The sequence below is a fragment of the Phyllobates terribilis genome, unplaced genomic scaffold (genome assembly GCF_046119375.1).
Source record: "Phyllobates terribilis strain yellow unplaced genomic scaffold, ASM4611937v1 Scaffold_208__1_contigs__length_3488620, whole genome shotgun sequence".
Taxonomy (NCBI): Eukaryota; Metazoa; Chordata; class Amphibia; order Anura; family Dendrobatidae; genus Phyllobates; species Phyllobates terribilis.
In genome coordinates this window covers 3,294,491-3,306,343 of record NW_027362968.1, presented here as the reverse complement: position 1 = coordinate 3,306,343, position 11,853 = coordinate 3,294,491, and the positions used below count along the sequence as shown (strand labels likewise).

General features: G+C 43.3%; 2 non-coding genes across 2 annotated transcripts; both read right to left on the bottom strand.

The window, feature by feature from the left end:
* Window positions 1–1,201: 1,201 nt before the first annotated feature.
* Window positions 1,202–1,273, bottom strand: TRNAA-UGC (transfer RNA alanine (anticodon UGC)). Its single transcript has one exon. It is a non-coding gene; the product is annotated as a tRNA-Ala (tRNA).
* A 10,200-nt stretch (window positions 1,274–11,473) lies between these two features.
* TRNAA-UGC (transfer RNA alanine (anticodon UGC)) lies at window positions 11,474–11,545 on the bottom strand. The gene has a single exon. It is a non-coding gene; the product is annotated as a tRNA-Ala (tRNA).
* Window positions 11,546–11,853: the final 308 nt, after the last annotated feature.

The following is an 11,853-nucleotide window of genomic DNA, read 5'->3' as shown; positions in this document are numbered from 1 at the left end:
GGGGACCGTGTGTGGGCACCCGGCTGCGGGGCGGCTGGGGACCGAGTATGGACACCCGGCCGCCCCCTGGCGGATGGGGACCAAGCGTAAACACCCGACCACCCCCGGCGGCTGCGGACCAAGCGTGGACACCCGGCCGCCGGGCGGCTGGGGACTGAGTATGGATACCAGGCCGCCGACGCAGCCATGACGTGGTGGCCAGATTCCGCCTCCACATGCCTAAAAGGCCCAATTTCAAGTGCAAGCAAGCAAGCAGTATGGTATTGCAGCCTGGGGGTGGGTGAGTGGGTGGCAGGCTGCATACTTGCTCTTTCATTGCATGGAATGGGGGAGGTACAATTGAACACTGCCTTGGGACAAGGACTTGCACGGAGATAGTTGCAAGTCTGCATCTTCTGATGCGGCAAGGATGATTTCTGATGGGCACACTTTTAGGCAGTGACCTAGGTGTCAGAGATGCATCCAGGGGTCTTCCCCATGCTGTTCCCATGTCTTTTCAGCACTGTATGCATGTGTCACACAGCACATGGCCAGATAAGGTTGTAAAATGTTAAAATGACATTTCCCGGTGAATGCATTTGTCACGGTTGAAAGCAATGCAAAAGTGCAAAAACGCATAAGAAATGCTACTTTTGAACATAGCCCAAGGTGTGGAGGAGTATTTTTGTTTTTGGCTATTTATTTTACCTTATACACAAGTCATTACCCTGGAAAGGATGTTCCTTAACATATTTCACAGGAAAACAGTTTCAGTTTCATTTTTGGACCTTCTATTGTGAGCCCGTAAAAGTGGCTTAATACTTCTGACCACGTTATTGAGAGCAGTGACCTGGGGGTCATAAATGCTTCCTGGGGCGATCCCCATGCTGTCCCCATGTCATTTGAGCACTGTCACTATCGTTTTGGGCACTTTTTAGGCTTTCTACAGACTGCCGGGGGTGCCGCCGCAAAGATGCTTGGGTCTCCCATAGGGACATTGGGTTCATTGCTCGGGTCCGGCAACCGAGTATCACGGCGAGCTCGGGCCGAGCTTCGAGCACCAGAGCATTTTAGTGTCACTCAACACTAGTCCCTTTCTGATATTTAGTGCTGAGTGCAGTTTCTGTGTTACACCCAGACAGATGAACCGCTGTATACTCACACGTATCAGATTCCTGAATGTTTGGAAACTTTTCTAGTTTTTTTTTTTTATCACAAAACATGGAGATGTCAGGGATTGAACCCAGGGCCTCATACATGCAAAGCATGTGCTCTACCACTGAGCTACATCCCCTGTATGGACACCAGGGATTTGTTCTCATCTCCAAGAGACACTAATCTATGACTATCTACTAATAGATTTTTTCTGTTATTTTTTCTCTTTTATAATCATGCAGCATAAATAACATCATATTCTCATAGTCTGGACTATTAGGGACAAGACAAAACTATTTTTATTTAATTTTTTATTATTTGTTTATATTTAAAATATGGGGAAAAAAGGAGGCGATTTTATTTTTTATGCCTTTTATTGAACAGATTAAAAAAAAATGCAATTTTCCTTTTCCCATATTTTAAAGAGATTGTTCCCTACTGGATGGCGCTTTTCGATTGTCCCAATCAAATAAGAAGAAAGCAAAGAGCACTTACCTCCCAGATACGCACCGTGACAAGCACTGCACCCCATGATGATCTCCTGATATTGCTTATGTCTGATGATTGGTTGCAGGCCATCAGCGGCGGCAGAAAGGCGGCATCGCCTGCAGGAGAGATTACACTCTTGCGTCAGTGTGAGCCGGCTGTCGTGGAGAGCAGTCACATTAGTGACTGCTGATGTGACTGTTCTCCAAGTCATCCGGACTGTCATGGGACAGTATGGATTATATTCACGGCGGACAGGTGAGTATTATGGTGGTTTACTATTTTTTGTAGTTTACTGGTGACAAGGGCATCAGGGATTAGGTGTTAAGGTGAGCATTATGGTGTTTTTTAATTTTTTCTCTTTTACCGGGGACAAGGACTTCGGTGGATTAGACATAAAGGTGAGTATAATACTTTTTTATTTTTATTTCAATAAAAGAGTGTTTGTCTTTATTTAAAATAAAGGAGTTTATTCTGGGTGTTTTTTTTTTTACAATCTGACTATTGGGTTAGTAATAGGGCGTCTTATAGATGCCTCTCCATTACTAACTTGTGGACTTGATATTAGCGGTCACAAAACAGCTGACGTCAACCCCACAATCATTAACCCACTTGTCATCGCATCAAGGCAAGTGGGAAGAGCAGAGGCTAAGCATCAGATTTGGCACATTTTATTGATGCGCCATTTCTGGGGCGGCTGAGAGCTGATGTTTTTAGTCTAGGAGTGGGCCAATAACCATGGCCACTTCCTAAGCTATTAATATCAGCCCGCAGCTGTCTGTTTAGCCTTTGATGGTTAGTGAATATAGGGGGACCCCACATCAATTTTTGTTTGGGGTCTCCCCTTTAATAATCAATAAAGGCTAAGCAAACAGCTGTGCACTGATATTAATAGCCTGTTCCCAGAATATTAATATCAGCCACCAGCCGTTGACTTTCCCTTTGCTGATTATGAAAATGACGAGGGACCCCACTTCTTTTTTTTTTATTAACAAGCACAGTAAAATACACACCTAAGGTAACCTTAGTTCGCAGCCTCTAGGTGTTCCAGCAGCTGGAAACTCCCAAAACCTAAAATGTCCCTGAAAGTTACCCATGAGGTTTCTGGGCCTTGCAGCTGCCTGGAGACCCTGTGCCTTTGAACTCTACAAGGTTACCAGAGTTCAAGCCACCGGGTCTCACGGTAGCTGTAATTTGGGACTTTTGAATGCAGGAGTGCCGGACAGGCGTCGGGAGCTGAATGCAGCTCACATCATTGTTGCCTGAGATCAGCGTGAGCAGGAGACAATGATGGAAGTTGTGGTCAGCATACCCAGTGTACATTATGTGTAAAATAAAGAATTAAACTGAAAAAACAGTGTGGGCTCTGGCCAAATTTTCATAACCAGCAGAGGTAAAGCCGTCTGCTGGGTGCTAATATTATTAGCCAGGGAAAAGGGGCCATTAGCCCAAAATGTTCCCTGGTTATTAATAACAGCTATCAAAAGACTGATCGTCACTTCCAAAACAGAAAACTGGTCTGTACAGGTGCTTACTAAGAGTAGCCATCTCTATATATAACTAACAAATAAAGTAGCACTCTGTAGCGCTATAGCATGAAGACATGAAATATATGAAATTTGAATTGCTTTACTGCTCTAGAAAATAGAAATAAATGAGAATTCTTAGCGCATAAATTGGCCAATTCATGTGTACCCGTTAGCCACGGTAAGGTGACTCTCATTGCCAGGAACCTACCTGGTGTGAATCCAATCTTATACTTAAGTCTACATGTATATGGGAGGGTGGAGTGCTCAGTCAGAAAGCCTATGTATACATATATCAAAAGACTGACCTTCACTTCCAAAACATAAAACCGGTGTGTACAGGTGCTTACTAAGAGTAGCCCTCTCAATATATAACCAATAAATAAAGTATTACATAGTTACATAGTTACATAGTTAGTAAAGCCGAATAAAGACTTGTGTCCATCAAGTTCGACCTGTAAGTTCTGTAATTGCTAAAGTTGATCCAGAGGAGGGCAAAAACCCCAAATGATTTGGCCAATCTTCACCTGAGGAAAAATTCCCTCCCGACTCTGAAACCAGCAGTCAGAATAAATCCCTGTATCAACTTACTATTTTATTCTATTTTTAAGTATATGCTGAAATCTGCCTGGTATCTAGAAATGCATCCAGTCCCCGCTTGAACTGGTGTAGTGAATCCGACATTACCGTCTCCTCACTCAGTGAATTCCATATTCTCACTGCTCTTACCGTAAAGAACCCCTTTCTATGCTGGTGCTGGAACCTTTTCTCTTCCAGTCTTAGTGAATGCCCTCTTGTTACCGTAATATCCCTCCTTTTGAACAAATCCCGGGCAAGGTCTCTATACTGTCCCCTAACATATTTGTACACATTTATTATGTCCCCCCTCAACCTTCTCTTTTCCAGGCTGAATAGTCCTAGTTTTGCCAACCTCTCTGGGTATTGCAGTCCCTCCATTCCCTTTATTAATTTTGTTGCCCTCCTTTGTACCTTTTCAAGCTCGTTTATATCCTTTCTATATATTGGGGCCCATAACTGAGCACAGTATTCCAAGTGTGGTCTGACCAGTGCTTTGTACAGTGGAAGAACAATGTTCTCATCCTTTGCAGCTATACCTCTTCTGATACATCCCATTACCCTGTTTGCCCTTACAGCAGCGGCCTGACTTTGGGCACTCCAATTTAGTTTGCTATCAATCAAGATGCCCAAGTCCTTCTCCATCTCTGAATGCCCCAATGATTTCCCATTCAGTGAGTACTGGTGACTTCCATTTTTCCTTCCCATATGTATGACCTTACATTTCTCCTCGTTAAACCTCATTTGCCATTTAATGCTCCACCTACCCAGCTTATCCAAATCCCTCTGTAGGTCTGCACTGTCCTCTTTTGTATTAATTGTTTTACATAACTTTGTGTCATCTGCAAATATTGATATTTTACTATTTAACCCGTTGACTATGTCATTAATAAAGATGTTAAATAACATTAGGCCTAGTACAGACCCCTGTGGTACCCCACTAGTGACGCTTACCCAATCTGAGTATATTCCATTTATAACCACCCTCTGCCTTCTATCCTTTAGCCAGTTAGCTACCCACTTGCAGACATTTTCCCCCAGCCCCATCATTCTCATTTTGTATACCAACCTATTATGTGGCACGCTATCGAACGCTTTTGAGAAGTCGAGATACACGACATCCACTGGTTCCCCCTGATCTACTCGAGAGCTCACCTCCTCGTAGAAGTCAATCAGGTTTGTTTGCCAGGAGCGATTCCTCATGAATCCATGTTGGTTCGGGGTTAAAAGATTATTAGCATCAAAATGCTCCATAATTGCCTCATTAATAAAGCCTTCAAAAATTTTGCCCACAACGGACGTCAGACTCACCGGCCGATAGTTTCCGGTGTCACTTTTCGCTCCCTTTTTGAATATTGGCACTACATTCGCCTGTCGCCAATCAAGTGGCACAGACCCAGTCTCAAAAGAGTCCTTAAATATAAGATATAACGGTCTGTCTATCACATTACTTAGTTCCCTTAGTACCCGTGGGTGTATGCCATCAGGTCCTGGTGATTTGTTTATTTTAATGTTACTGAGGCGTTTCTGTACCCCAGCTTGGGTTAGATTTGTCATACTTAGTGGAGGATTAAGTTTGTCCCTTCTCATTTCTCCTGTTAGTTCGATTTCCTTTGTGAAAGTTGACGAAAAAAAATTATTTAATAGATTAGCTTTATCCTCATCTTTCTCTATGATTTTGTAGCACTCTGTAGCAGTATAGTATGCAAACATATAGTACTATTGTTATAGTTACTATTGTTATACTTTAGGAGGGCAATTTCACTATCTCCTTCTCCTAAATCTACACCTTGCTGGTGATTCACTGACCAGCCCACCCGAGGCGTCCACAGGGAATCTGCCAGGTAGGAAGATTACCAGTCCAGCTCCTGTTCTAATAGACAGTTTTGTGGATTTGGGGTAACTGAGTGATATGGACACATTATTATAGGGGCATGAGACACCCAGGTAAAATCCGTGTATATCTTTTAGGACGGCCCTGGTGGTACAGAAAAGTAAAAAAACTGATGTCTTTTTTTAGAGGCATTTGTATACTTTACCTTCTATTATTATTTATTCTGTTTTCACTCATTTATATAACCTGATCATTTCCCTGACAGGTCGGTGAGTTGTTTATTGTTTGGCAATAATGTATCACCCACAACTATAAATGATAAAGAATAACATTCCATTCTTATCATTTACAGCAGAGGATAATTTATACCATATATAACATGTATATAATATCTACCAAAGCGAAAAAACGACCATTTACAAACATGGAGAAAACTGATTTTTCTATCTTTTCCAACACAGATTTATGTACATTTATATTCTATTAATCAGATGGGATATTTCTATTCCACATTCTCTGCCTCATTCACCAGTTGGCAGCAAACATGGCGGCCTGGCTGCTCTGATGTCACAATGCTCAGGATTAGGGGGTCACTCAGTTATGATGTCATAATGACATCATGGAATGTCCTGAGGGTATATAATCTCTGAGCACTGTGACATCAGCGCCATTTCTTGAGTTGATGCTTTTGCTGAGACTTCACTTTGGTTGTGGAAGAGCGAACTAGTTTGTGTTACACATCTGGTGATTACTTCCATTTATTCTTCTTGATCTTTGATCAGAGCACAATAACACCGGTGCCACCGGAGAGCTTAGTTCTCCAATATTCTATCAGCCGGCTCCAGGTACCTAAGTCATGAGCGCCCGGGAGCTGCGCCAGCTGATTGCTGACAATGAGGCATGGCTGCGCCGACCAGAAAATCAAGGTAAGTGAAATATTTGGGGGAGATCCACAATATTCCCACACTATAGGGCTTTCCTGGGAGGAGATATCCCTGGGGTATGAGGGGACACATTTCAGGACAGACAGTGCAGGTTTACTAAGTCCAAAATAAAGTCAATTCTTTCTAGGGTTCCCCTCTCCCTAAACACCACAGCAGTAGAAGGACCCATCACTATAGCCCAAAAGTGTTTACTAAAATTGGAAATAATTCTGATAAATTCTTATTTGTTTATACAGTACAGACCAAAAGTTTGGACACACCTTCTCATTTAAAGATTTTTCTGTATTTTCATGACTATGAAAATTGTACATTCACACTGAAGGCATCAAAACTATGAATTAACACATGTGGAAATATATACTTAACAAAAAAGTGTGAAACAGCTGAAAATATGTCTTATATTTTAGGTTCTTCAAAGTAGCCACCTTTTGCTTTGATGACTGCTTTGCACACTCTTGGCATTCTGTTGATGAGCTTCAAGAGGTAGTCACCGGAAATGGTCTTCCAACAATCTTGAAGGGGTTCCCAGAGATGCTTAGCACTTGTTGGCCCTTTTGCCTTCACTCTGCGGTCCAGCTCACCCCAAACCATCTCGATTGGGTTCAGGTCTGGTGACTGTGGAGGCCAGGTCATCTGGTGTAGCACCCCATCACTCTCCTTCTTGGTCAGCTAGACCTTACACAGCCTGGAGGTGTGTTTGGGGTCATTGTCCTGCTGAAAAATAAATGATGGTCCAACTAAACGCAAACCGGATGAAATAGCATGCCGCTGCAAGATGCTGTGGTAGCCATGCTGGATCAGTATGCCTTCAATTTTGAATAAATCCCCAACAGTGTCACCAGCAAAGCACCCCCACACCATCACACCTCCTCCTCCATGCTTCACGGTGGGAACCAGGCATGTAGAGTCCATGCGTTCACCTTTTCTGCGTCGCACAAAGACACGGTGGTTGGAACCAAAGATCTAAAATTTGGACTCATCAGACCAAAGCACAGATTTCCACTTGTCTAATGTCCATTCCTTGTGTTCTTTAGCCCAAACAAGTCTCTTCTGCTTGTTGCCTGTCCTTAGCAGTGGTTTCCTAGCAGCTATTTTACCATGAAGGCCTGCTTCACAAAGTCTCCTCTTAACAGTTGTTGAAGAAATGTGTCTGCTACTAGAACTCTGTGTGGCATTGACCTGGTCTCTAATCTGAGCTGCTGTTAACCTGCGATTTCTGAGGCTGGTGACTCGGATAAACTTATCCTCAGAAGCAGAGGTGACTCTTGGTCTCCCTTTCCTGGGGCGGTCCTCATGTGAGCCAGTTTCTTTGTAGCACTTGATGGTTTTTACAACTGCACTTGGGGACACTTTCAAAGTTTGCCCAATTTTTCGGACTGACTGACCTTCATTTCTTAAAGTAATGATGGCCACTCGTTTTTCTTTACTTAGCTGCTTTTTTCTTGCCATAATACAAATTCTAACAGTCTATTCAGTAGGACTATCAGCTGTGTATCCACCAGACTTCTGCACAACACAACTGATGGTCCCAACCCCATTTATAAGGCAAGATATCCCACTTACTAAACCTGACAGGGCACACCTGTGAAGTGAAAACCATTTCCGGTGACTACCACTTGAAGCTCATCAAGAGAATGCCAAAAGTGTGCAAAGCAGTCATCAAAGCAATAGGTGGCTACTTTGAAGAACCTAGAATATAAGACATATTTTCAGTTGTTTCACACTTTTTTGTTAAGTATATAATTCCACATGTGTTAATTCATAGTTTTGATGCCTTCAGTGTGAATGTACAATTTTCATAGTCATGAAAATACAGAAAAATCTTTAAATGAGAAGGTGTGTCCAAACTTTTGGTCTGTACTGTAGGTCAGGCCATAATTGTCCATAGACGGAGGAGGTCTCCTCCAAGAGATCAGGAAAGACCTTCTACCAGTGATGGAAGGAGGTCTCCTCCAAGAGATCAGGAAAGACCTTCTACCAGTGATGGACGTCAGAGAGACAGCAATGCTGTCACTGAGAGGAGAGGGAGACGGGCCAGAGATCCTCCACGGCGTAGAGGACAGGAAGAGAGCAGGGATAGAAGCCGCTCTCCTCTAAGACCAGCCCCTGCGGAGCCCTCCGGAACAACAGGAGAGGGCAGCAGGGATGGAGGCCGTCCCCTGCCACCCATTCAACTGCAGGAAGTGGGTGTGATGACACCACCACTGCCACAGGTGGAGCCACCTGCACAAAACCTACCTGTACAGGAGAGACCTTCTACCAGTGATGGACTGTCTCCTGCAAGAGACGAGGAAAGACCTTCTACCAGTGATGGACGTCAGAGCGACAGCAATGCTGTGGAGCCACCTGCACAAAATCTACCTGTGCGGCAGAGGCGGCAGCATTGGGTTCGCAGGAGAGCACTGCTAATTGCAAATCTCCCAACAAGGGATGTAACCGCACAGGAGGAGGCCGAGTCATGTATCATCTGTATGACCGAATATGAGATCGGAGAGCAGGTCACGGTCCTTCCATGTGACCACACCTTCCATCAGGGATGTATTACTAGATGGCTCCGCTCCAAACCTCTGTGCCCCCTGTGCCGTAACCACTGCTTCCATTGAAGCACCATGTTCATGGTGCAGACAGTGGTGGAGAACATACTGACCCCAGCCCAGGTAAGGGAGCAATGCATACATTAACACTACATTCATTACAAAACTGTAAAAAAAATCACCTTTACCTTCCTGCTGTTCTGATCTCTCTTTAGTTCACCATCAGCTTTGGTCAACATCTTACCAAGCATGAAGGGCCATGAACACCCCAAAACCACCAGATGGTAAGTCACCTCTCATTCCTGCTGTCCCATGATATCTATATCACATGTGACATATAAGTAATTGTTCTTTTCTCCTTTTCATAGAAGGATGATCCAAGTCTGGAGAACATTGAGGAATTAGATCAGAATGACTTGTCCTTCATGTAAGTAGATATTAGAATTAGCTTTTTTATATTTTCAGCTGATTATTAACTTTTTACTGGGAATCTATTGATGAGATGTAATAATTTGGCGTCTTCTCTTTACAGAAATCTGCAGAAGTTACAGATCATTTCCATAATGATCCACAGATCCCTCATCTGCTTCATAGAGACCCTGATTCCATCATGTGCAGAGATGCTGATAACAGCTGCAGCCCCAGACTATGATATCCTCATATATTCCATTATTTGTACAAATATTCCTAAAAATACATAATATTTACCATCTCTATGTCTGGTTGTGACTTCACTATATAGAATGTTGTTACGTAACATTAGCAGCACATAATGATCAGTGAGTGAGGGATTTACCATTAGTTGGTATAGGGGTAGTGGCAACAGTTAAAGGGGATGTGGCCACAGTGGGGTACTGCAGATCCACTCTATTCATATGAATAGGGTCAGGTGTGCAGTACCCGGAAGCGGCCACTATACAGCTGGCGGAGCTGTACAGCACGGGCGCTGGCACCGCGTCCCACATTGGTTTAAACTGCTCGCGATACTCATCTCTCCACGTTCCTCCGCAGTTCCGGTGTCTTCTGACTCTGTGACGTCTCAGGGCAGAGGGCGCGATCACTACAGCGCCCCCTCTGTGCTGAGCAGTCACAGTGCAGAGAGCCGGAACACGCTGTGGAGACAGGACCTGCGGCCAGCGGGGAACAAGGAGAGGGAAGTATTTGATTATTATTTTTTTTCTGTATGGAGCATTATTTGGGGCCCATACTGTATAAAGCAATATGGGGCCATACTATATGGAGCATTATATGGGGCCATACTGTATGGTGCAATACATGGGGCCATACTCTATGGAGCATTATATGGGGCCATACTGTATGGAGCATTATATGGGGCCATACTCTATGGAGCATTATATGGGGCCATACTGTATGGAGCATTATATGGGGCCATACTCTATGGAGCATTATATGGGGCCATACTCTATGGAGCATTATATAGGGCCATACTGTATGGAGCATTATATGGGGCAATACTGTATGGAGCAATACATTGGATACGGAAAGTATTCAGACCCCTTTAAATGTTTCACTCTTTGTTTCATTGCAGCCATTTGGTAAATTCTAAAAAGCTCATTTTTTCCTCATTAAAGTACACTCTGCACCACATCTGGACTGAAAAAAAAACTGAAATGTAGAAATTTTTTCAAAATTATTAAAAAAGAAGAACTGAAATATCACATAACGCTATGCATATTTTATCAAACCCCTCCGTGGAGCTGTAGCACTAAAGCACTAGGATAGCAGGTCACTACTCTTCAGTGTGTGGTCTATAAATGAAGGTAAAATCATAATAGGAATATGGTATCACTTTTGGGATTCTGGAATCAACGAGCGATGAGTTATCCCAGAAGTTTTTAATAAAATGTGCAGGCTAGAGCCCAGTCCCTGTGACGTCATCCCAGCGGGGGTCTCTCCCTTCAGCATAAAATAGTTGGCTGGGGGGTATAGATACTATAAGCAACGGGTCATATTCGATAGCGTTCAAATCAAATCGGGGAGCCCCTCCTCCACCTATATTGAATCGTCTCAGCGATCTTATAGTAAGTCTCTTCTTTAATCCTTATTATTTGGTGTAACTATTAATGTATTGTATTGTCTCCTTTTGTAAACATTTTTGTATAGTTTTCCTAAACACTGCCTCCCATTTGGATTAAATATAAAGTCTAATCGTTCTGTTTCTTTTGTCCTGTAATCGTTCCCTTCCCTGAAGCCATACACTACCAGAATGCAGGCGTTTGGCCAGGCAAGGCCTTGTACTATATTTCAAACTCGGCCGGTGGTGGCAGCGAGTAATATTAATAATTGGGCTATTGTGAAGCTGGCAGTGACCGTACGGAGGGCATTAACATATATTCCATATGTTGGAATCCCTGATGAAATCCTGACACAGTGACAGCATGGTGAGATATAGAGTGATCTCTGTGGAATACATGACTATGGAGATGCCGGGGATTGAACCCGGGGCCTCATACATGCAAAGCATGCGCTCTACCACTGAGCTACATCCCCTGCATGTGCGCTATGCTCATATGCAAAACCCTAAGGGTATGTTCACACTTATTTGAAAGCAGAAATTTCTGCAGCATTTCCACATCTCTTGGCAGGAAAAACAGCGGCAAAAACGTGCTTTTTTTCCTGCATTTTTTAGACAGCAATAAATGACATGGAGATAGATAATAGAGATAGATTGATTAGATAGATAGACAGATATATTGACCTACAGACGTACAGAGAGACATTTAGACATAGCGACAGACATATAGACAAATAATTGCACAACCACCCAACATATAATAACTTTGCACCCTGTGGAGCTT